The following is a 27,564-nucleotide window of genomic DNA, read 5'->3' on the forward strand; positions in this document are numbered from 1 at the left end:
TCGTAACGTTTATCTTCAAATTACAATTACACACTTGCAGAACTGTACAGCAATAAAAGACAGGTTGAATTGCTACAGGGTATTAGATTTTTAAGACAACAACTCGCGATCACCCACTTGAGTTTCTCGACGGTATTGCAGACCGCGCAAAATGCAATTTTCTGCACCCGATACAAACCAGAGTCAACACGCGTCTTAAGGCGGTACGGTTGGAAGAAATTGTGCACCATCACATGGGTATCCTGAGGTATAAACCGCATGATTTGTTCGAATAACGGCATCTGTATCTGTATATACAAAAATCAAATGTAAGTAACAAGTACACATATAGACTGGTTCACTAACATCAATATTGAATTTCACATGAACCAGGTTTATTGGTTCCAGTAAATATATAGGTGAGATTAACGTACTAATAAAAGAAATAATGAAACAAGAAATGTGATCAATCCAATTAGGTTTAGGATGATAAATGCAAAATATAATAAATAATTTAATGGTGCCCTTGAATTTAGATAATATACAGGAAAGGAAGAAAAGGTTGTATATTTAATATATAATACACTATACAACATATTGTTGAATTCATACAGATGCAGCGGCCGTTATTCGAACATAATACTCCTGCATATCACATAGTAAATGGACAAAAGCAACAGAATATTTCCTCAACCAATGTGGAAGACTAGCTCCAGTACAACATTCATTTCTGGTACTGTAAATTCCATTTTAATCATCTTAACACACAATGTTCAAAAATATTTTTATTTCAAACATTTGAAACAGTCACGAAGTTGTCCCCATCTTACACAAATATTTACATGGGTCAATGGGAAGAGATGTTCATATGGCATAATAATCCTTTTTCACAACATATCATTACATGGACACATGTTATAGATTATGTACTTTTAATCTGGACTACATATACAGTACATAAATATCAATATACAGACAAAAGGATTGGCATGAAACAGCAGCGTCCCAATAATAAGCACCATCAGCTCACCAGGGGATGGAGGGAATAAAAAAGTTTATTGGACTACATAAAAAACAAACAAAATACAACAGAAAAAAAAACCTCCTACGCGTTTCAGGCTCTAAAAGCCCTTTCTCCAGGATACTCCTTGAGAAAGGGCTTTTTATTCCCTCCATCCCCTGGTGAGCTGATGGTGCTTATTATTGGGACGCTGCTGTTTCATGCCAATCCTTTTGTCTGTATATGCTATCCGCGATTGGAGAGACGCACTGTGGCTGTGAGGGAACGCTGCATGGGATCCTTTCGCACGTAAGAAGCTCACGTGGAATCCTTAGAGCGAGTGGAGCCTTCCTGGACAGACCGGAGGTTGCTACACACACCACCGGCACTCAGGAGCTCCATGGGGTGAGAGAGAAGAAGCCGGAGCCAGATTCAAGGAGATTGCGACATCCACGCCCGACACCACGACGAGGCACAGTAAAGACGGAGTGCTATAAACGGGATCTACGGAGGTAACATATTTTTCCTCTGTTTTATGTCTATCCCAGATAGCGTTTTTCCATTGGAACTCCGACACTGCACACCCTGCTCTTGGTTACCCCTCTCAGCTGAGTACTACGGATCCTGCGTTTAGATCTTCCCTCACTATCAAACCACAGTTGTCCCACTTCATATTGACTTTATTATTTTCATTGTCCCACTCTCCGTTTGGAGCTTTGAGCAGCCCTCTTCCTTTGTCATAAATATCAATATCCTGACACACACACACACACACACACACACACACACACACACACACACACACACACACACACACACACACACACTGATACACAATTCCTTTTTCAGAATTTCTTAAATCCACCCGTTTTTAATATATTTAGCTATTTTTATTATATGGCTAATGTTCAAAGTAATAAACAGTTCTTATTACTGAGTGCAGAGCATCATGAATACCGTAGGTGGGCTTTGTAAAACACTAATGGATTTCCCGTATGTATTGTTTACTTCAAATGTTTCTATGAATCACTTAAATTATAATGGACCTAGGTTTTTGCCTTTGGATTTATATTACATTATTGATTCTTGGATAAATGCCCAGATCTATTTTAGAACTCATCTCCTGTGTGATTTTGAGACTAATACTTTTAGCTATCGAATTATGGGGAAAAACAAACATTAAACCCATTGACAAAAATGATTTAATACAGATCTTAAGAATAGTGCTGCAGCGGTTAAAAACAGTACAGATCAAAGTAATCAATAGGTTAGAGGATGGTTAAATCCCCCTTAAAGTAAAATTTTACCTTATTTTCTTTCTGCGCAAAAATGAATATGTTTCTATTTTAATCAGTAAACCAAGAACCCACAATGCACTTCCAATATGACAAATGATTTCATTCATTTCTATTTGTTTTTTCTTCTCATAAGTATGATCAGTTAATTCAATCCTTTAGCCAAAACATGTAAAGTCTGCAACCACTTCAAGGTAGACCCTATCAGAAAGTCCTACACAACCAATATTATACTGTGTCTTTTGTATTTCTTCCACTGCATGGAGAAAAGAGGGAAAAAAATAATAATTTAGCAAATAGCATGGGATGTGTGACATGTAAGCGCATGGGTGAGCGTCAATTAATAGCTACAGAGGAGCAATATGATATCATCAGCATTACTGAAATATGGTGGGATGAAACTCATGACTGGTCAGTTCATTTAGAGGGTTATTTCCTTTTTTGGAAGGATCGAGCAAATAGAAGAGGAGGTGGAGTATGTTAAACCAGATCTAAAACTTATTACAGTATAAGGGAAGATGTTTATGAATGGAATTATGAAAATGTAGACACCTTTTGGATAGAAAATAGCAGTGGAAGTAAAAGAACAAAGAAAATCTTTGTACTGTAGAGATATGCTATAAACCACTAAATATCTGTTAGATAGAGGAAACCAAAATACTTTTTCAAATGGAGAAAGTATCCAAACTAGGTCATGTATGCATAATGGGTGATTTTAATTATCCAGACAGACTGGGGCAATGAGATTAGCATTCTAACAAAAGGAAACAGGTTTTTGGGGGTGCATAAAGACAATTATATGACCCAAATTATTGAGGAACCAACCAGGAGAGGGGCAGTACTGGATTTGGTAATATCAAACAATGTAGAAGTTAAAACAAATATTAAAGTTCGGGACCATTTGGGTAACAGTGATCATAATATGGTCTCATTTGAAATAAATGATCAAAAAACTAATTACTTGGGTTCAACAAAGACTGTAAACTTTAGAAAGGCAGATTTTAATATACTTTAATATACTACATGATTGGCTGGCTTCCCTCCCTTTAAGATAACGTCACATCCTTAAAAAATGGAAGCTGCCACATGGTACTCAAATATGCGGGTCAACAAGAAAACAGATGACTTACCAATTAAATGGGGATAAATTAGAGGAATCATTGATGGAGAAGCATTTAGGAGTGCTTATAGACAGCAGGCTTAGCAATAGTGCCCAAAGTCATGCAGTAGCTGCAAAGGCAAACACGATCTTATCTTGCTTTAAACGGGTAATGCGTGGAAGGGAGGTAAACATAATTATTCCACTTTTTAAAGCATTAGTAAGACCACACCTTGATTATGGAGTACAATTCTGGGCATCACTCCTTAGAAAAGACATTATGGAACTAGAGAAAGTGCAGAGAAGAGCCACCAAATTAATAAAGGTTATGGATAATCTGATTTATAGGAGAAGCTAGCTAAATAAGATTTGTTTACATTAGAAAAGAGGCGCTTAAGAGGGGATATGATAAGTAAATACAAATATATTTAGGGACAGTACATGGAGCTTTCAAAAGAATTATTCATCCCAAGGGCAGTACTAAGGACAAGGTATTAAGGTCATCCCTTAAGGTTGGTGGTAAGGAGATTTCACCAGCAACAAAAGGAAAGGGTTATGTACAGTAAGGGCAGTTAAAATCTAGAATTCATTACCCATGGAGACTGTGATGGCAGATACTGTACAATAGGCTCCTCTCCTCTTGTTATCCTCCAGGAACCTAAAGGGTCTAGAAGCTTCTGTAGCTCTATGTATACCCCTTCTGTCATGTCACCATCCCTACCCCTTTAAATGGGCAGAATAAGTGTGGGCTAAGCGTATGCTGAGTCACATTAGATCAGGTGACCTTCCAGCATATTCTGGATAGTTGCAAAGCATCTGCCTAAACACTTTACAAAATTGACACCCTGACAAATTCTCAACATTTATCTAGGGGCCTTACAAGGATTAACCATCTACCTCCATGTTAACTATTTTAAGTGAAAATAGTATTCCCAAACGGATATATATATATATCTAGCCCGGGTCCCCCTCTGGGCTTCCTTTTTGCCCCTTACCTCCCGGCATGGGTGCCCTAGACAGCGGAGGCAGGGGATACGTGCTGGTTGCTAAGACAAGGCGACCGAGTCGCCAGCGGCTCCCGTAACAGGGCGCCGCCATCTTGAATATGGCGCACATGCGCAGACGGCTTGCACATGTGCAGTGAGAGCAGCTGGAGCGGCGGCCATTATTTAGAAGCCCTCGCAGGGGAACTACAGTTCCCAGCTAGGCCCCGATTCACCTCAGCTTGTGTTGCTGCAGGGACAGGCCCATCAGTTAGGACACTGCCCCTGTAGTACCAGTGTGAAGGACACAGCCAGGATGCGGCTGCATCCTGGCCTTTGGTGGTCTGGGACCAGATCATCAGCTACATATGAGAGACTCTCTTCAGTGTGGGACCCTCCCGCCGGACACCACTCAACGTGGAGGTGGACTCATCACTGACCACAACCGTCGCTAGATCAGATCCTATCCTTCTGTTGTGGCGTTACCTGGTGTTGGAGCACCTGGCAGGTAACTTGACAAGTGCACCAACTGTATACATATTAGTGGGGCAGTGCTGTCTCACACATTGGGTGGGTTGCTACTTGTGGATACCATAGTTGGTTGGGTGCCCAAGGGCACCTCAGTACCTTGGGGACTATTTACCCGGTGTGGGCATTGTGGTGGAGGGTACGGTGAGGGTACAGCTGTGCGTGGCCTAATTGGTGGGGACTGTTTATGGATATTCTTTTCATGCATGCAGTAAACTGTTATTATCATCAGTGTCTGTATTATTGCATGGGGTCCTGTAATGGGGCTATCCCACATAGTAGGATCCCGTACAGCTGGAGGCACTGTCACTCGACGAATCAGGCACACCCCAGGCTCCCAGCAGCATAGGCCCAGGCCTCCTTTGAGCCAAAGGTAACACACCACATACACAGTAGCTGTCATTTCTCCCAGGGGGCGGGGGAAAGTGCGCTACATATATATATATATATATGTAGCCCTTGTTCCCCCACAACTAAAGGGGCTACCAGTCCTGCCATTACCTGTAGGCTCACAGATGGCCTGAGCCTCCGCCACTGGGAGCCTGGGGTGATTGGGTGTTTGCCTCGGTACAGCGCCTCCACCTGAAAGGTATCCTAGCGTAGCAGGATAAACCCCTCCCAGGAACAATACCAGTAATACTCACACACAGATATAAATATATATCATGGAAACAAAAAGAAAACAGCGCACAACGCCAAATAGTGAAGTAAGTAATAGAATGTATTACAATATTAAAGGGGTAATAAATCTGCGTACATCAGATAGAAATAACATGTGCATTTAGTGCATATCACACTGGTTACCACTCTGTAGCTGTAAAACAGGACGGTCTGGCACTCAGCTGTCTCTGCAGGAGCCTCTATGATGGTTCTGGGGCATGGGATCCTTCATGCACTCCTCACACAGCAGGACACTGCTCACAAGGGGATTCCTTTCAAGCAGCCTGGTAATACTGCAGATTCAGACACTTAGTGGGACCGCTCCTCAACCGGTGATAGACTGCCTCCAGGGGAATTCCCCTACATATAGATATATACAAATTGCTGGTATCCACCTCCTTAAAGAAGGTCTCGGTTTCCACAGTGCCATCCACTCGCGAAGTGAGTCTTAGATCTAAAAAATCTATCTGTGTGGCATCCAATTTATGTGTGAACTCGAGATTATATCACCATCAGCTTATATTGGCTGCCACCGTGCTAACTGAGCGATTTCTGCGCCGGTAAGAGACTGTAAGGGACTCTCCTTCTTCCTCCCTATTGATTCCTCCATTGCCACGAGAACTGTGACGTCACTCCGCTACACCACGTGACGGAGCGGCATCGTGGCACGCTGTGTAAGCCCCTGCAGTTGCGGAAGTGTTTGCAGAGCAATTCCAACAGCTCTGGACTGCCCTAAGATCATAGCAGCTGGGAAAAGCAGCGAATCTACACAGGAGAGATGGGGGACTGTAGGGGAATTCCCCTGGAGGCAGTATATCACCGGTTGAGGAGCGGTCCCACTAAGTGTCTGAATCTGCAGTATTACCAGGCTGCTTGAAAGGAATCCCCTTGTGAGCAGCGTCCTGCTGTGTGAGGAGTGCATGAAGGATCCCATGCCCCAGAACCATCATAGAGGCTCCTGCAGAGACAGCTGAGTGCCAGACCGTCCTGTTTTACAGCTACAGAGTGGTAACCAGTGTGATATGCACTAAATGCACATGTTATTTCTATCTGATGTACGCAGATTTATTACCCCTTTAATATTGTAATACATTCTATTACTTACTTCACTATTTGGCGTTGTGCGCTGTTTTCTTTTTGTTTCCATTTCTTAGAGTGTGTGGGGTGCTGAGCCACCCCTAATGTTTATAGCAGCAGACGCCCATATCAACCACACGGTTATGTTATAATTTAATTATCTAATCACTTATTCACTGTGGTATTGTGGTTTACTTTATTTATATATGGTTTAGTCACTGCACTGTATTCAATTATAATAAGGAGATAGATAGTAGCGCACAGTTTATTTCTGTTTTTCCATAAATATATATCAACCTTTACTGTACACACTAATAACGGTACCCTGTACCACACAGTATAATAGGACCCAATCTGATACCACCAGTGAGTGTCCCCAAAGTACATTGGGTGCCAGGCACCAATACCCTGATATCCTTTTCCCAATGTCAAGGCCCACCTACCGTAGTAGATAGCGCTATCCAGTGTAATGTTGGTGCACATAGTTGGGTACCTGCCCCGGGCATCCAGCACCTGGGTAATGCAGATTAAAAAGAGGATCCGTCTGATCCAACGTTGTCATCATCTGTGATAGCGTCTGCCTCTGCGTGGGGTGAATTCCTGTGTGGATAATATTACCAGAGTTTCTTGCAAAGGAGGTGGTCTGGTCCCTGACCACAGGCTGCGATCACCGTGCGGTGTCTTCACTGTGTCCCTGACACTATACAGTAAAATGGGGAAGCGTCCCTATCTAAGGGGCCATCCCTGAAGCATCCACAAGCTACACATGCGCTGGAGCCTATAAGGGACAAGCTAGGCCTAGTCTCAGAGCCACAGGTTCCTGAGACCCTACCTCTCTGTCTGGCTTCCTTCTCTGACTGCCTAGCGTGGTTGAAGCTCGCAAAATGTATCTATTCTCAGGCAGGGCAAAAGCTGCAGCCCTATTGGGTGGTTCGCGCTATGTCACCGGCAGTCCCAGTGCCTTCTGGGGGTTGCAGTTCCCCTGGGTAATGAGCATGCGCAAACTTCACTGCCCATGCGTGACTTGATCAAGATGGCGACGCCCTGCACTTGGAGTCTCCTTGGAGCTCTGGTGATCCTGTCGCCCCTCCGACCACTCACATCTCCCCACACCTTACCGGAAGCACGCACACACCGCTGCCGGCACCCGCGTGCCCCTGCAACCTCTCCCTGCTCGCCGCTACTTCCCACTGGGGCGCCCCGATAGCTGTTCCATTCTCGCAGCCCGGAGATAAGAGGGGAACCTGGCTACATATATAAATAAAATAAATGATATTCATTCATTTCTATGGGTTTTTTTCATCTCCTGATTTAGTTCAATCCTTTGGGAAAAACATTTCAAGCCTGCAACCACATCATAGGTAGATCCTATCAGCAGGTCCTACACTACCAAATGTATACTGTATTCTTTTGTATTTCCTCCACTGCATGGAGAAAAAAATGAAATAAATCAATGATATAGCCAGTAGCATGGAATGCATGACACAAATAAATATATACATATGTAATACTGTGGGTCTGAGTTTTGCGCTTACTAAAATTGTGTGTGTCTAATGATCTTTTTCACACGCAGCTAATTACTTTATACTGGCGCTTTGTGTGTGTCCTGCTGTAATGTTCCAGCGGGAGCTTAACCAGCTGCTACATCTGTATGTCATATTCCAATAACAGAGAAAGCATTGGGGCACTCCAGTAGTGTATGTTTCCGGGTCTCTCGTAGAAAGTGAATCTGTACAGTATTCTCCTTCCTTCTCTCTTTGTATTATTTATTGATTTTTTTTCTATGATCTTATTTTCTGGGTATATATATATATATTTTGGGGGGGGTGATATTTATTTCTGTATATATAGTTTATTTTTAGGAGGATTGGTCTATGTTGTATATATAAATTAACAATGATTGTGGGCTTCTTTTAGGTGTTGTTGGCGGATGCAGAATTGTTATTCTTCACAATCTTGAGTAAGCGTCTTTGAACGGGAAAGCTGTCAATACAAGTGAGGGGTTTGCCAATGTGCAAATACAGGTTGTATGTATCACATGTTTCACGAATAGATGGCCTGTTAATACTTGTTTTATGTAAATCCTTTTGTTTGCTATGTTTTTTAAGGGATACTGAATAAATATGAACTTTTAGAGGAGCTCTAGTGCACCAATTCTTTCTCTCTTATCGGTATATGACTCCTCTTTGAGGAGAAAGAATAGGTGTGTGATGTATATGAAAGCGCAAAGACTTGCATAAAGAGTAAGTAACTGATTTGCATTTGTTCCATCTCCCAGCACACACTGGTCATTCAAAGGGCTGCGACCAGGGTGTAGAGACGCACGCGTGCGCGCTCGGCGCATTTAAATACGTCTTACCTGATGCAAGCGTCCATATTGCTGTTGCATAACCGCACGCACATTCATGTGTGCTTGGACAGGAGCTGTGCTTGGGGAGACAGCAGAATTTGTTTTATAGCTGCGATGGCGCGTCACATGACCAGGTAAGAGCCAATCAAATTACAGTACTGTAAAACCAATGAAGAGGAGAGGGGTGTGTGATGTCATGGTACTCCCGTCATTGGCAGGCCCAACTCCTGTCTGTGGCACGCCTCCCCCCCCCTTCTGCATGAGCACACAGTGAGCAGGACAGCCAATCGCTCCTGCTTGGGCAGACACTGACGTCATGCCTCGTGACCATGAGCCCGCGTCTCCTCACCCTGGCTGCGGCCTAAGAATTACAACCAGAACAAGTGTGCGAGAGCATTGTGTTACATTTGTTGGTCACTTTGCACCTCAGAGGCACTGACACTTTATAACTCCTCATATTGCTCTGTTGCAGGGTCAATGCAATTATGTGGGGTTGTCTGAATATAGGCTTTTTATTTAGCCTCAAAAAAGGTGGAACAAAACAGAGCTTATCTTCAGCATATAATGGTTCACAAAAACATGTCCCTGATAAAGGTGTTTCCCTTTTCCCAGCAAGGGTAGTTCAAGTCCAGGATAAAAAAAGAGCAATATTTCCAATATAAACAGACCTTTGGTGAAGTCTTCTCTCCCTCCAGAGTTTCAGCATGGGTTTCTCTGGTTCAGACAGGAACCTAAAGCACTGAGAGCTAAAGACTTTTAAGACACTCTAACGAGCCAGTTTAGCAAGCTAATCAAGTCAGCCTGTTCTCAGACTTAGATTTAACCTGCTCAGTGCTGTGCTCTACCTTTAAACATACTGTAGGTCTCCCAATCATACCAATCAGATAAGGAATCCACCCAGTGACATTACTCCCCTGTTTGTGTGTGACTGGGGCTCCTCATGACTGAAGCCTGACTATCCACCCCTTCTTGAGACAGGAAGTCAGGGTTTGCATTTTCCTTCCCAGGCCTGTGCTGAACCTCAAACGAGAAGAGCTGCAGGACCATATTACTGGTCAGTGGCATTACTTTTTCACCTCCAACAGCAAAGCCGGAGTATTTTGTTCTGTCCTTCCATAAGGCACATAGTCACGGGAGACCAGTACTTTTGCACCGAAACCTAATAAACCTAATTTTATTCAACAACCTTGTTCTGTCTGGTGCTAGTGAACCCGGGTTCACTAGCACCAGACAGAACAAGGTTGTTGAATAAAATTAGGTTTATTCTGACACGCCAGCAGACAAAACAAAGATGTACAAAACAAGATACAATACCAACTGTAGGATTGGGGAGTGGACTCTAGCCTCGCTAGGTGCAGGGACCTGCTTCAAGAAGGCTTGCCCTGTCCGCTTCTCGTCCAGGATATCAGAGTGCTGATCACACAGCAGACATGTATTTCCAGCTGGTCACTGTCAAGATCCAAACTCCTTCACAGAATGACTCTCAGTCTCTCAGTCAGGCCCTCAGATGCTCTCCTGAGGTAATCTCCACACTCCTTCCCAGAGTGTCTCTCCCTCTGTTAGTCTCTCTCAGATGGTCCTCTGAGGGAATCTTCACACTCCTTCCCAGATTGTCTCTCCCTCTGTTAGTCTCTCTGAGGGAATCTCTGCTATGATCAGCAGCACCCCTTATATATCCCTCTGTGGCTATCCTTAAATAGGACAGGGGCTGCTGGTCAATCAGAGCAAACCTGATTGTCCACTCTTTCACACTCACCAAATGTCTGTAACACCTCCATGCTACCAGCCTTTGTCTCAATCTACATTTCTCTGCAGGCACCTTGGTTGATTAAATCACAGAGTCCCCACCATAGAAATGTACACGTGCAAATCACATTACAAGTCTGCTATCTTAGAAATGAGCACATAATCCAATTTACACTTTACAGGGCTGACTCCCAAATCACATCACAGAACAATGTTTATTCACTAAACAGGGGGAGGGGGGATTGCATTTACAGGGAATAAAGAATACAGGCTTTGAAATACATTCCCTGTTCTCCCCCAGATATGAAATTACATCTGGCCAAATAAGCCTTACATAGGTGGCCAAGCTACATGGATTTAGGGGTAGCTAGCTGGGCTTCATCTCAGTTTTGTGATGCCAGCTACCCCTACCATCACACACATTTCTTAGGGTTGGTTGTGAGCCCTGCCTCGCTCAGAGACATGAGGACAGCTTTCAGCCTGTTCAGATTGGTCCGCCAGTATTTACTGTAGATGACAATGTCATCCATGTAGGCTGCCCCATAAGCCGTATGAGGTCTCAGTACCTTATCCATGAGTCTCTGGAAAGTGACTAGGGCTCTATGTAGACCAAATGGCATCGTCAAAAAATGGTATAAACCCCTCGTAGTGGGGAAGGTGGTTTTGCACTTAGACTCCTCTTCTAAAGGTATTTGTCAGTATCCTTTTGTGAGGTTAAGCTTGGATATATACTCTGCCATACCAATGGTATCAATCAATTCGTCCACCCTTGGCATCGGGTATGCCTCAAACCTGGATACTGTATTTACTTTTCGGAGGTCTACACAAAACCTTACCATCTGGTTTACAGACCATGACTATTAGACTGCACTATTCACTGCATGATTCCTCGATCACACCCAAATCGAGCATTTATTGTACCTCCTTCTCTACAAAAGCCTTACAGCTTTCAGGCAACATGTAAAGACGAGAGTGTACTTTTACACCAGGTTTTGTCTCTATCACATGCAAAACTAAATTTGTCTGCCCAGGGAGATCTGCAAAAATATCCCTGACTTGGTTAAATACCTCTAACATGTCCCCTTTCTGTTCAGAAACCGGCTTCCCGTAGGGATTTGATTGTCACCAAAAGTGTTCCCATGTGGAGTATGAGGACCCAGATCCATTTCCTCTTCCACTAGGTGGATGAACAGAGAACTCTGAACCTTCCAGGATTTCAGTAAGTCTACATGGTAAATTTGTTTACCCATCCTGGACCCTGGTTGAGAAACCTCGTAATCCACATCACCCATGCGGCGCAGTACTTCAAATGGGCCCTGCCATTTTGCTAGTAGTTTGCTCTGACAACTAGGTAAGAACAACATCATCTGGTTCCCAGGTTGGAGCACCCTCATGTGAGCATTTTGTTTAAAATGTCTCTCCTGATTATCTTGAGCTGATCTAAGATTCTCCCTTGCAAAATGGCTGACCCTGTCTTGGCAGTTCCTAAGGTCCAACACATATTGAAGGGTATTCTTAGAAGGAGACTGTTGTCCCTTCCAGGACTTCTTTAGGAGATTTAAGATATCCTGGTATTCATGGACATAAAGTTGGTCAAATGGGAAGTACCCCTTGGAGGATTTGGGAACTTCCCACACTGCAAACAGCAGAATGGGGAGAAGTTTATCCCAAGCTGTTCTTTCAGAGTCTACAAACTTCCTTAACATACTCTTTAGAGTTCAGTTAAACCTTTCCACAAATCCATCAGTCTGTGGAGTGTATATCAATGTCCGATCTGACTTTACCTCTAGTAACTTTAAGACATCCTGCATCAGTTTAGCCATAAAATTAATCCCTTGGTCTGTCAACATAACCTGGGAAGTCCGACCCGTGAGAACAGCTCCAACAACTTGTTAGGGCTTGGCGGTCGCGAGTTAAAGGGTTATAGGTTACATGCTGGTCCGGCCTCCTTCTTTGGGCATCAGCTGGAGTGGGTGGAGTCTGTGTCATCGGGCCCAGGAAACTCTCCTCAAGGAAGTTTTCCACAAGCTTAACAGCCAGAGTTAGGCTGAGGCCCCAGTGTCGGGACTGCACGCGCGCCTACCAGGCTGGCATCGCGTGCAGCTGAGATCCCCGGTCTGCGGTGAGCTTCAGGGGCAAAGACAGGGGGGGGGGAGCGTGACATGGGGCGCAGCCATGATGTCACAGGGCAGGTTCGCCCACATTGGCTGAATTGCCAGAGGGCGTGGCCAGCACTCTGTCGCAAGTTATTTGCACAGATTTCCTGTCTTAAGATAAATCTGTTCTCATAACAAGGCGGGCAATGTAGGTAGCGGGCCCGGCTCCATTGAGGGGTGGCTCTTGTCCCTGCAGCACATGCCATAGCGGGCGCTGCAGCAGGCAGCAGGGACCTTGCCCTAGAGTTTTGGTAGCATTGAGATTTACCCAGGAGCCTGCAGGAAAGTTTATCACCTGTAGGAATTGCTTCAAAACGACTTGTTTGAGAATCATTCCTTGGTGCGCTGCTCGGGCTGTATCCACCAAGTAGACAAGTCTAGTAAGTGCTAAGATATGATCCAGGGTCTCACCTTAGAGGTGTATTTGAAGTTCCGAAACTGCTGCCGGTTGGCTTTTGGGGTCAGGCCTAAGCAATCCTGGGACGATTTTATCTGCTTGAAGTGCATAGCCTGATCTGCAAGAAGGCCCTGATATGTGGTCTGGGCTTCTCCTATGAGGAGCAGGGCCAAAGCGGTTGCCCAGTGACTAATGCTGACCAGCCCTGGGCCTCGGCAACCCTTTCAAAGGTTAACATGAATGCCTCTGGATCCTCAGCCGGCTTCATTTTTCCTAGGTAAACTGGTGGGTTACCCTAAAGTTCTGGTCTGGTAGATAAAGGGGACTGGGATCGCACATTGGACAGCTTTTCATCCTGGGTTTGGATCTGGGCTTGCTGCTGCTGCAAATGCTGCAGTAATAGTCTGGTTTGCCTGGCCTATTCGCTGTTTTGCCTGGCCCGTTTTTCTTCTTGCTCTGCCTGCTGATGCAGTAGTGGCCCATTTTGCCTGGCCTGTTCACACAAAAACTCTTTTAAAAAATGTTCCATTTTTTTTGGTATGTGGCCCTTTGGATGCAGGGGCCACTCAGTATCGCACTTCTAACACCATATGTTGCAGGGACAATGAAATGACACGTGGGTTTGTCTGCATATAGGCTTTTTATTTAGCCTCAAAAAAGGTGGAATAAAAAAACAGAGCTTATCTTTAGCATATAGACGGTAAACAAAAAACATGTCCTTGCTAAGGGCGTTTCCCTTTTTCCAGTGTAGCCCTGGCTGGTTTTGGGCTATAAGTCTGCCCTCCTCCTGGCAATAATCCCTAGTAAGGGTAGGTTAGCCAGGAGTAATCATGGGTTTTCCCCACACCTTGCAGCTCAGTGTGTCAGAGAAGGTAGTGCAATCAGGCCTGTTTTCCAATCAGGGACAGGGGCATGGTTCTTACTGGAACTGACTTAAGGAGCTGCACTTCCTCTATTCAGTAGTGGTGCTTCTACCGTGATAGAGTTGTAGTCTCTCCAAACTAGTGAGCAGGGCTCTGCTTACTGGGTGCAGTCCCTGCGGGGAAAGGTGGAAGACTATTCCCGTTACCCTACTAGGGGGTAAGGGAAGAGCAATGACTGCTCCTGGTGGGAAGTGGCCAGGAGTGTAGGTCCAGGGACATCCTAAAGGTGAAGACCTGATTGATAAGAATTGATTTGGTGTAAGCTGTATGCTGTCCTTGATTGTGTGAGAGAGAGCGACCAGAATAAAGATCATCTGTTTCAACGCTCTTCTTGCCTGAGACTGAAATCTATCAGGAAGAAGAAGAGGTAGTTCTCCTACAGTGATTTCTCCCCAAATCTCTGGGGGCTGCAAGAGATTGAGGCGCTGTCACCGTGATTAAGATTCGGGCAAGACCCAGAAGCCTGTCCTGACCTCCCCTATAACACCAGGCGGGAGACTCAGGGCCCCCTGTTACCAGCATGTATGCACTACACTAAGATGAGTATCCAGAGTAGCATTTCCCACAACAAACCCTATATGAGATTGGGTGGGGGAAACAGGGTTACATCAGCAAGGGTAGTTCAAGTCCAGGATACAAAAAAACAATAGTTCTAATATAAATAAATATTTGATGTAGTCTTCTCTCCCTCCAAAGTTTTAGCATGGGTTTTTCTAGTTCAGACAGGAACCCAAAGCACTGAGAGCTACAGACGTTTAAGTCACTCTAAGGAGCCAGGTGATTAGGCTTCTCAAGTCAGCCTGTACTCAGACTGAGATTAAACCTGCTCAGTGCTGTGCTCAACCTTTAAACAAAGGTCTCCCATGCATACCAATCAGGTAGGGAAACCACCCTGTCACACGCTCCATATAATTGCACACTATAACTAAACTGTTCCCGTAAACTCCTCCAATTGCTCCATATACTGTATCTAATATTGCTCTATTCTCTGTTGCCTATAACTCCTTCTAGTGCTCCACATAATAGCGCTCTATAATTCTTATTGCTCCATAAAACCACCCACAATACTTTTCCATTGCTCTTTATAAGCTCATCTTATTGCTCTTAATAACTCCTCCTATTGCTCCATGTAAACATTCCCTATAACTCCTCCTATAGCACCATATAAATGGTCTCAATAATTCCTCCTATTGCTCCATATAACTGCTCCCTATAATTCCTCCTCTTGCTCTATATAACTGCTCCCTATAATTCCTCCTCTTGCTCTATATAACTGCTCCCTATAACTTATGTTGCTACAGATATCTGTTTCCTATAGCCCTATGCTCAGCAAATGTAATCTTTTAAGACCATTTAATAAATATTTTTTAAACTTAAAAACTCATCAGTGGTTAGTTATAAATGAGAAATGTAATAAGTGCAATTTCTTGGTTTTACATTATTTACATTGGGAATGAAAGAGAAAGGATGAGTAATTCTGCTGGTTATGAAACATTAACATTGATAGCAGATACAGATGCAGCAGCCGTTATTGAAACACTTCACGTATACCTCGGAATAGCCATGTCATGCCGCGGGATTTCTTCCAACCGTACCGCCTTAAGACGCGAGTGCAGGCGAGTGCATAAAATGGCATTTTAGTGTTCTGGTTTTTAAACACCTGAAATTGACACAGTAGCACAGTACTATACACATTACAATTCATTAATTTCATTGCATTTAATTGCACACAATCTATGAAATTCAAACAAAGCAACCGTGATAAACACGTGTGCCTGGGGCGATTGGCGTAGTTAATGCCGCGTGGAATACAGCAGCGCATGCGAAAACGGCACAGTGATTTGTTCGAAGAATGGCCACTGCATCTGTAAAATACTTCTTGGACCACTAGTCTGTCCATTTTTCTGCCAGCTGTAAAACCATTAATTCCAAATAACTCCTACTATTGCCGCTTATAACCACTCCCTATAACTCATATTTCTCCATATAATTGCTCCCCATAATTCTTCCTATTGCTCCATACTGTAAAATCGCTTTCTATAACTCCTCCTATTCCTCTCTATAACCACGTCCTATAACTCATATTGCCCCATACAGTACAACCACTACCTATAATTCCTCATATGATTCTATATAGCTCCTCCATATAACCACTCCCTGTAACTCTTCTTATTGCTCCCTACTGTATACTGTAACTGCTCCTTATAACTTCTAAGAAGAATTGAGCCTTTATTTCATTACACATGTTACTATCATTAGGTCACAATAACCACAATTCACTGACTTCAAAGGCAGTTCCCCACATTGGTGCTTAGTAAATATAAACCTTTATTCCTACATGGGACTTACTCTTTACTCCATTAAACATATCATTGTCAATAAATCACTTTGGTCCTACAGAACATAGGAATGTTTCTTTAATTCTTAAGAGTTTACTGTGCAGGAGACATTCTTGGCTCAGTGCTACAAAATCCATTTAATCTCCCTAAACTTCTTTCTTTTTCTAAGATTAATGTCATTAAATGATTCTCTCCAAATTGAAAGGGTATTAGAGGAATAATTACCTAAGTGGAAAGAGGAAATATCTCATTAGAATTATCCTTCCAAGGTCAATGACTGAATTACATTTAATGAATGTAATTGGCAATGCGGCTTTCCCCGAATTTAGGGCCACAGTAAACCAGTGACATGTTTATTGGGTTAAATCAAAGTTATTGATGCCTTCCTATTTTAAAGTCAGTTAACTATTAGTTAGAAAAGGAGTTATAGGGAGTGGTTAACGGAGCAGTTAGAGGAGTTACATAGAGACGTTAGGCGAGGAGTTGTAAGAGCAGTTAGAGGAAGAGTTTTAGGGAGCAGTTATAAGTATAAAGTATTTATAGGGCGGAATTAGTGGGAGTTATTATAGGAGCACTAAGGGGAGGAGTTAAAGGGACCGGTTATAAGAGCAGTTATGGGAGGAATGTTAGGACGAGATTAAGAACAGGTTTAGGGAGTCATAGGGAGCGGTTGTAGGAGAAGTTTATGAAAGAGTTAGAAGAGCAATGATGAAAGGGATTAGAGGAGGAGCGATTAAAGGAGCAGTAAGTGGAGGAGTTATAGGCAGCTGAAGTAGGAGCAGTTAGACAAGGAGTTATGGGAGCAGTGATGAGCAAATTTAGAGGATGAGTTAAAAGGAGTGATTATAAGAGCAGTTAAAGGAGAAGATAAAGAGAGCAGTTAGATGGATCAGTTAGAAGAGGATATCTAGGTTGCTGTCTAGGGAGTGGTTATAGGAGCAGTTAGAGGAGAAGGTTTAGGGAGTAGTTATGGGAGGAGTAATATGGAGCAGTTATAGGGTAGTTAAGGGAGGAAAAGAAGAGAAGGTGCACAACAGTGATAAATTGTAATGCTTTTGTAATCCTGCCTTGTGATTACTATGGCCTTAGAGGGTAAACCCAGTTCTTCCTAGTATCCGTGATGTCACTGTAGGATATACTGTATACAGGCTGTCTGTGTGTGTGCCTTCAGATCAGCACAGCAGAAGTGTCTCTCACTCTTTCCCTCTTTGTGTCACTCTCAACAGTGTGTCTCTGGCAGCATTGGGGGGGGGGGTGAGGTGGGTGGGGGGGGGGCAGTCTGTATGACCTCCTGACTCTACAGGCTAATTAGCTTCATTAACTAGCAGCTGAACACCCATTTCAAGGAGGATTAACTCTATGAGAGCTGCAAAGTCCCACAACTGCCCCATTCTAGCCCATAGAGGGCAGTGATGGCATCATATACCACTCTCCCCCCAGCGAAACATTGTCCTGTGAGTGGCCCGTGCATTATTCCCGTGCACCAACCTCTTTGTCAGACATGTCTGACATCCACCTATTCTTAAAGGTTTTCTTCATATTAGACTTCCTGCTGAGCAGTAATAGAGTCCGGCCTAGCGTCCCACTCAGCCTTCAGAGCTTCGAGCCGAGCTCGTCGCCAAGATCACGCTGTTGTTTCTCTGCCTTCTTGCGGCCAGCAAGCTCAGACTCCAGGTCCTTCCTCAGGTCTTGAAGCTGTCCTTCTATACTTCTTTTCTGACTCAAGGCAGCTGCCAATTCAATTTGTTTCAGGCCCTCCATCTCTTCCCGGTGCTTGCTCTGGGTTTGTGTCAGCGCATCCTTCAGATTTTGGATCTCTGCAGTATTTGTCACTAGGATTGCCGCTGCTTCTGTTTTCCATGCCACTTTTTCCTGGGTGTATTGATTTTTGGGGATGGAGCAGGCTCTCTGCTTCCCCAGCTCTTTCTCCAGCTTGAGGTTGTCCTCCATTATAGTTGTGAGTTGCTGGGATGTGTGTCCAGTTATCCGCTTTAGCGCTAGAACCCTTTTATCCAACTTCAGTTTTTCAAACTCCAAGGTTGGGATGTTTTTTGTTTTTTTGTATTCTGCTTCCAGTAATGCTTGGGTAAGGCTCAGGGTGGCCTCCAGCCCCCCCCCTGCTGCTCGGTGGGGACCCACTGAGTACTCAGTCGCTCCTATAGTACTTGCTGCTTTACTTTACCCAGCTCTGTTTTTAACGTGCAGACCTCTCGCTGAGAAACTTCTAGCTTGCCGATGAGACATTGAACGTCTTGTTGGGACCCCTCATAGAACCGTTTCCAGTCAACACTCTTTTGGTCTGACTCACTTGGATTTCTGCTTATGGCGGTATCCGTAGCCTTTGTCATACCAAGGCTAGAAGTGACTCCTGTGGTCTTTTCTGATGCCACGGGGTGAACTTTTCCTGCAGCTTCTGTTGCACACCGAGGTTGTCCTTTACGCGGGGCCACATAGGAGTCCTCATCCTCTTCTTCTGAACTGCAAGAACTGTGCTGAACCGTAGAAAACCAGCGTGAACCATGCCCCACAGAAAAGTTACATTCCATTGGTTCCGCCTTCCGGGGGCAAACTGCGGCCACATGTCCACGTTCATGGCATCTGTAGCACTCTATATATTTCCCAAAACTGGGTCGGGGTTTTGTCTCCAGTCTACTGGGAATAACGTGACCAGAGTCCCTCCTAGGTGCTGTGGGACTTCCTACTTCTTTATGCAAGTCAATGTGTCCTTGGGGATTCCTATTCTGATGAACAGTCTTATCGGACCTCCTGGAGCGCAGGAACCGAGAACTGGAAAACTCATCTGGACTTGAACTCTTGGACATCTCCTCGGCAGTCAAGTAACATTCGACTAAAGCGACCAACTGTTCGGCGTCTTTGGGGTCACTCTGGCTCACCCACTTCTGGATGGTGCGAGGAAGACCCCACAGGAACCGGTCTATAATGACTTTTTCGACAACTGCAGCGGTGGAACATACCTCAGGCTGGAGCAACTTCCTTGCAGAGTGTATAAGGTTATAGAGTTGAGAGCGGGATGTCTTCTCTATATCATAACGTCAGAAATGGAACCGTTGGGCCCAAACCGCGAGGGTGACCCCTAGCCGTGCCATAATCTCCGCCTTCATGTGTCATAGTCTTTAGCGTGCCCGGGCTCTAAGTCATAATAGGCTTTTTGTGAGTCACCCACCAGGAAGGGAGCAATTATTCCAGCCCACTCCTCAGCTTACCACCCTTCACGTACTGCGGCATGCTCTAAAATTGACAGGTACGCCTCAATGTCATCGTCTATTGTCATTTTCTGAATGAGGTGCGATTTTACCTGGCGAGTGACCTATGGGGCCCCGATAGTCTGGGCGGTAATTCTCTCTCCCAACACTCAGAGCTCTTGGTGTAGGCGAAGTTGCGCCTCGTGTTGCTCTTCTTTTAGTGTCTTATGTAAGGACAGCGCCATCTGCTGTACTAACAACGCAGTAGCTTCAGTTTGTGACTTTGTCATCTGTTGTAAACTCTCATTATAGGATTTTGACATCTCCTGCAAATTCTCATTATGGGATTTTGATATCAGTACCAACGATGCAGTATCCTCTTGGGTCTTTGCCAATTGCTGTAAACCCTGCATTAGGATACCAGCATTTTCTGTTTGTTTTTGCTGATGCATGGATAGAAATTCCTCCATTTTTACTTTCACTGCCTTGTGGACAGCCCGCAAAAATTTCCACCAGTTGTGACGTCTCAGTCCCAGCGTAGGATCTTTTGTCCAGATCAAAGGCAGGAAACACTGTCCCTTCTAAGCAGGGGTTTATTTACAAGGTACAAATCAGGAACGGGGTTAACTCATAAAACAAAACAGAAACAAAAGACCTAACTCCTTCCAGGAGTACTGACTAATTGTCACGGGAGACTCCTGTGGTGGGTAGGATCTCTGTGGCCGGAACAGCACGAGCGTAGTAGGGGTCACAAGCAGGGGTCCGAGGCAGGCGGCAGGTAGCGAAGTCAGGTAACAAGCAGGGGTCCGAGGCAGGCGGCAGGTAGCGAAGTCAGGTAACAAGCAGAGGTTGGCAACGAGGAGACTGGAACAGGACAGGCGGGGCAGGACAGGTCCGGGAGCAGGGACTGAGAACGGGGAGCAGGGACTGAGACCGGGGAGCAGGGACTTAGACCGGGGAGCAAGGAACAAACAGGGACAAGCCAGATTACTAGCAAGGGCCTTTACTGTGAACAGACTACAAATACAGGTACAGGTACAGGAACAGATCAGGAATCAAAGACAGGCATGTGCATAGGAGTCTGACTTGAAGCAAAGGCCATTGAACCAACCAGGAAGCAGAAGCTATAAAGGACAGAGACAGGAGCAACAAGAAGACAGACAGACAGAGGAGCCCAGCGGAAACAGAAGACAGCAGCACACCCAGTGGACACAGAAGAACTATGGCTAGGCAGGAGGTCTAGGAGACCCTGACACTAATACTGCTTAGTCCCTAAGTGTACCTGCAGCAGCTCCCCTTGCAGTCTCTCACAGAGCTGTCTGTGTGTGTGCCTTCAGATCAGCACAGCAGCAGCATCTCTCACTCTTTCACTCTCTGGGGGCTATGCACTAAGCTCCGTTAAGAGGCTTTAAGAGCGCAAAGTACTTTTGGAATGTGATATTGCACTCCGCGCGATTCACAGAGCAGCGCTAACAGGCACTTTACGCTCTTAAACGGGCTTTTTTCCAGGATTTTTTCTAAGTCACATCAAACACATACGATCAGCTAAATACGCTGATTTCTGCCCTTCTATGCGATTCTCTAAGCTACGCTAAGAGATCGTTCTTTAAAAACGCGCCGAAAAAACCACGCCAGCCCAAGGCAGGCGCAAAAGGATTAGGACTTAGAAAAATGTCTTTGTTTACATTTTTGCAACAGGCGGGCGGGTGTCCCCGGCTGACCCTTTGGGAGTCCCTGGCTGACCCTGCGGGGGTTCCCGAGGGAGGACGGGGCTCCGCAGGTGTCCGGGGGTCCCGCAGGTGTCCCCGGCTGACCAAGCAGTGGTAAAAAAATAGCCAATGTAATGTCCCCTAACCCCTTAATCACCTTATCTGAGGACTCGGGGGTCACGATGGTCGCAGCGTGACCTCCCCTCACCTCTTTCTGCTCCCACTGCTGTGCGGCTCCGTCCTCACAACTCCCACCCGGCCCCCGTGGTGAAGGGGCTTACCCATCCTCTCTGTCGGGCTGCCGCTGCTCCGCGTGTGGCTAGTGCTCGGGCACTTGCCATTGCCCCTGCGCGCACATCCCCTCCCGTTACGGAGCGCATGCCGGCACAAGTTAATTTATTCACTGCTCTTGCAGTAAAGCCACGACCCTGCCCACGCGCTGGTTACCAGTTAACTCTAGACCTTACCACCTGGTGACCTATTATGGGGACCAATCCTGGACAGCTCCTAGGGCTCCTCCAGGCCTGCCTGCGCTACCCATTGGTCAGCCACAGTACTTAATACCTGTCCTACCTCTCTCACATCGCTCGACATAGTCTCTGCTATGGACGTCTATTCTGGCTCTCCCTTTGTCTTCGTGTATTCAGGTTGCGACCCAGCTTGGCGGACCTTCCTATCTGGCTCTGGACCCCGGCTCCCTCTTGACCTTGCAGCTTCTATCATCCCTCGACCACAGCTTGCACCTCGACCTCCCGGATCTTTCTCTCTCCCCGACCTTGGCTAACAGCCAGCAACGAGTTCATCTCTTCTGTACCGGTACCGGCAAGTATTGCTACACCTTTTCACACCTGGCCTGGCAACGCCAAAACACCACACTCCGGACACGCTCCTTCTGCTGCGGGTGCGTGCACATATATGTCCCCACCTCAGTATAAGGGACGGGTCTGGTCTGCGGGCAGCACCGGCGTAACATTATGTCAAGCCCACAAGATGCAGACCAGACTGACATGGCCTCCATGATGACGGCCATGTATCAAAAAGTCCAGGCCCTAACTGACCAAATGGCTCTCCTCACTCTTCAGGTACAGGACCTTTCATTTCAGGTACCACCTGTGGCTGCACCGCCACTGTCGCCAGAACCAGTATCCACCGCGACCTCAGGCCCGATGATCCCGGCACCTAAACCGTATGCGGGGGATCCGCACGCCTGTCGCGGTTTTCTCAATCAATTCGAGATCCAGTTCGAGATGGCTCTGCAGCAGTACTCCACTGGTCGCAAGAAAGTGGCATATGTGTACAGCCTACTTACAGGGAAAGCGCTGACATGGGCCTCCTTGATTTGGGAACTACATCCCGATATCATCCACGATTACGCGGCCTTTAGACGAGACTTTTGACAGGTCTTTGATACCTCCGCACGCCAAGAAACTGCCTCTAACTCTTTGTTTGAGCTTTCTCAGGGACGTCGTTCCATGGCCCAGTACACCTTGGAGTTCAGGATCATAGCAGCTGAGACACGATGGGACCAGGAGGCTTTAGTCTCAGTCTTCTGGCGAGGCTTAACGGATTCCGTGAAAGACGAGCTCACCTCACAACCCAGGCCAGGGCTTCTGGAGGAACTCATCTCCCAAGCCAATCGAGTGGATCAGCGCCATCAGGTACGCCGCGCTCAGCGCCAGCATCGCCGATTTATGCCCTTCTGTGCTCCTTTTCCCAGATTCTCTCCAACCACAGGACCTGCCGTCTCCCCGCTACCCGCTCTGGAGGCTCCAGAGCCAATGCAACTTGGAGTCCAGCGTTCCCGGACACCGATACAGCAAGCTCGCCAAGCCGGTGGATTATGTTATTACTGCAGATCCTCTGAGCATCTGGTCCGTGAATGTCCACTACGCCCGGGAAACGAACAAACCCAGTGAGCACGAAGGAGCTCTCCCTGGGTGCTAAATCTCCTTGTCCCTTTCCAGGAAGTAACTTCCCAAAAAGTTGACCATTCCCATCTCTATCTCGGGTCCTTGATTCCGCACATCCACTGCGGCATTTATAGATTCCGGCGCGGGAGGAAATTTCGTGGACCAAACCTTCTCTGAACAGAACCAGATCCCACTCGTTAGGAAGAAGTCTCCCATTGCCTTGGTCGGGCTCGACGAGCGTCCGCTCACTCCGGCATACATTTCCTTGGAGACTTGCCCCATCACCCTTTCCTCTCATTCCCACAAGGAGACCTTGGCCTTTGATGTAATCCACGCTCCCGGAACTCTAGTCACCCTTGGCTTACCTTGGTTGCAGAAGCATAACCCTCACATCAACTGGACATCCCAAGATCCTATTACCTGGAGGTCAAGGTCAGAGGAGCCATTTCCACCAGCCGTACTTCCGCCTCGACTGCTGGCCAGTACATCCAACCCTAAGGAAGATTTACCCGCTCCGTATGCTGGTTTTCTGGATATCTTCATCAAGACCCAATCCGAACTACTACCTCCACAGATCTTACGATTGTCTGATAGACTTGGTACCTGGATACACATTGCCCAAATCAAAATCCTACCTCCTCTCTCTACCTGAGACGGAAGCCATGAACGAATATGTTCGTGAGAACCTAAAGCGGGGCTTTATACGGCACTCCAATTGGCCCACGGGAGCTGGATTATTTTTCGTCAAGAAAAGGGACGGTACTCTCAGACCGTGTATAGACTACCGGGGACTGAACCGCATCATGGTGAAGAATCGTTACCCACTTCCTCTCATCTCTGAACTATTCGACAGACTTCAAGGTGCTAACCTGTTCTCCAAGCTTGACCTTCGCGGGGCTTATAATCTTATTCGCATCCAGGAGGACGACGAATGGAAGACCGCCTTCAACACCCGTAGAGGCCACTACAAGTATCTCATGATGCCCTTCGGCTTATGCAACGCTCCAGCGGTTTTTCATGACTTTATCAACGACATCTTTCGGGGTGTCCTTAATCGTTTTGTAATTGTTTATCTGGATGACATCCTTATTTTTTCCATGAATCTACAGGATCATATCATCCATACCAATTTGTACTCTCCCGCCTCCGAGAGAACCGTTTGTTTGCCAAGATGGAGAAATGTCTCTTTCACCAGTCTACCACCTCTTTTCTTGGGTATATTATTTCCAACATGGGATTGGCCATGGACCCTGAGAAACTTAATGCCGTAATAGATTGGCCGCAACCCGACTCCCTCAAGTCTATTCAGCGGTTCCTAGGCTTTTCCAGTTATTACCGGACGTTTATTCGTAACTTCTCCACCATCATCGCCCTGATCAAGGCACTGACCCAAAAAGGAGCTTATACTTCGTCTTGGTCTCCTGAGGCAGTCACAGCTTTTGAAACACTGAAACAAGCATTTGTCTCAGCTCCCATCCATCGACACCAGGACACCAATTTTTCTTTCACCCTAGAGGTAGACGCTTCAGACTGCGTGGCCGGCGCTGTCCTATCCCAAAGATTTTGTCCCCAGGATAAACTTCACCCTTGCGTTTTTTTCTCGAAGAAGTTTTCCCAGCTGAAAGTAACTATAATGTGGGCAATAGAGAACTTTTGGCCGTCAAGTTGGCTCTTCGGGAATGGAGGCATCTTTTGGAGGGGTTAAAAGAGCCGTTCACTATTCTCACGGACCACAAAAATCTTTTATACATCAAGAATGCCCGCCGCTTAGGTCCCCGCCAAGCACGCTGGTCGTTATTTTGTCCCCGGCTACACGGACTGCTACTATTCTGATCTCTCCAACCCCAGACCACAGGCTATATGGACTTTGACCATCCTAATCTCTCCAACCCAAGAACTTGGCAAGTATTTGGACTAACCCACTCTCCAACCCAGACCCGGCTAGGTTGACAATTAGCCTGCCAGGCATGATTCCGCTACTGTGGGTGCGTGGTTCAATACTTTGCCACCTCAGTACCGGGGTCCTGTCTTGCTCATTGGCAGCGCAAGCGTTACATTCCCCTTATGAGATATCATTGGATATAATGTCACTCGGGATTTTTGTTTGCCTTCCTCTGGATCAATATACTGTAAATACAAATATAGGATAAGTATCTGTCGTCTAAATTTAGCATAGGTTGAACTTGAAGGACATATGTCTTTTTTCAACCTCATCTAATATGTAACTATGTGTAACCCCCCCCCCCTGTTGGGATTACCATATGGCTTATAGGAGTTAGATACTAAACCTGCTTCCCTATATAAGGTGTTTGCTGATGATCAGACAGAGGTTTAGCCTTGCCCCTTTTCTGCCTAGAGAAATAGGGCGAGAGAGAGGTGATACATAGGAGGGAAAATAATTCCAACTATCAGATCCTTGGAAGGGAGACCAGGGAAGGATCTCAATTGTAAATAGTTAAGTTGGGGTAGGAGTCCCCTTTATTATTTCCCAAAGCATGGAAGTGACTTTTAAAGTCAGACCACAAGTAAATGAAGCCTGGGACAGTCAAGCTTTAACAGGGGAGATTAGTGTCCATGAAGGGTTGCTTTATTTGTGGCATTGGGACATTATCTAATGTCAGACTTATCAGAAGTTATAACACAGTAACTTTAGTAGGATCCTGAAAGACTAAAGTGCCTTGTACAAACGAAGAATCACTCCCTGCTACAGTAACTTAGTACCAGAGTACAGTATGTGTGGTGAGCAGAATAGCAAACAGAGTTCTGACCCCCTATCCTATCTTAGTGAGGAAGTGGATCCCCTGCTGGCGCCCAATTTTACCATCTGCATATAAGCCCAGTCTGTGCAAATCTGCACCCCTGACAAAGGTAATGCACCATATTACAGCAGGACTTTGGGACATCGCTGCTGATGTGTGTTGCTACTTATTGTACTTAATTCTTAGCTTTATGTTGCTACTTTATTTGTGTTGTATCTCATCACTTGTGTGCTCTTTCTCTTTTCTTTGGATACTGGTTTGGAGATTGATTCAAGGTAAGGTAGACTCAGGGCCGGTGCAAGGGAATTAAGCGCCCTAGTCGAACCTTCACAGCCTTGTGCACCCCCCAATTAAATGTCACTTTTCACAGTTTATGTAATAGAGGAAATGTACATCACACACATTCCTCCCTCTCTCCCCCTTTTCTATCCCTCCCATTATTTCTCTCCCCTTCCCACATTCTCTCTCCTTCCCTACCCTATTCTCTCTCTTCGTCCCTCACCCTCATTCTCTCTTTTCCTCTCCCCATTCCACCTAATCTCCCTCTCCCTCCCATGCTCTCTCCCCTCCCCAATTCTCTTTATTCCTCACCCCATTCTCTCTCTACCTCACCCCCATTCTCTCTCTACCTCACCCCTATTTCTCTTTCCCTCACCCCGATTCTCTCCCCTCATTCTCTCCCGAATTCTCTATCCCTCCCCGTGAGGGGTCTTAGGTCCCGCCTCCGTGAAATGCCCGTGATGCTACTGGTGACGCGCCTCACGCTGACATAGTGTGTGTAGGTGTCGTTCTACTGTTGTCAGGCAAAAGACTCAACCAGGAGCTAACACTGACAGCAGGATAACCATCTCATCTACTTCACCTGTGGTGCTTTCTCTGCACCCTGATGATTGAGTGGGCGGATGGCAATCAGCATTCACAGCTGTACAACTCAGCGTGGAATGGTTCTGCTACCAAGAGGCAATCATCACATTCAGCCTTGTGCCTATCCCCTGATTGGCTTACAGTCCTTTATATGCTCACCGATCCCTGCTACAAATCGGCTGAGCATCGTAGTCCTAACCTGCGACGAAGTGCTAACCACAAGCACCCAGCTTGGCGTGTCCTGCTTTGCATTGTGCAATTCTGCTAATTTTGTCTTGTCTCCTAGTATCCTCGACCTCGGCTTGTACCTGGACTCCCACCATCTCTATACCTCGACCTCGGCTACGCACATCGATTATTCTACCTCTCCAACCCTAGACCATAGCGAGTATCAATACTATCCTACTTCTCCTACCCTGACCGGGCCACATGACTACGGATCTGCACATCAGATGCAGTCTCGCGGCTGCAGGTTGGTGTATTCTAAGGCCTGGGACATAGTGATTGTATCCGGGCGGAGGCGCGCTGAGGCTCAGGGTGCTTTCCCTGGCCTTACACAGCGCGCCGTCCGTGGGCATGTCGGGGGC

This window comes from Ascaphus truei, chromosome 9, assembly GCF_040206685.1.
Source record: "Ascaphus truei isolate aAscTru1 chromosome 9, aAscTru1.hap1, whole genome shotgun sequence".
In the NCBI taxonomy this organism is placed as follows: Eukaryota; Metazoa; Chordata; class Amphibia; order Anura; family Ascaphidae; genus Ascaphus; species Ascaphus truei.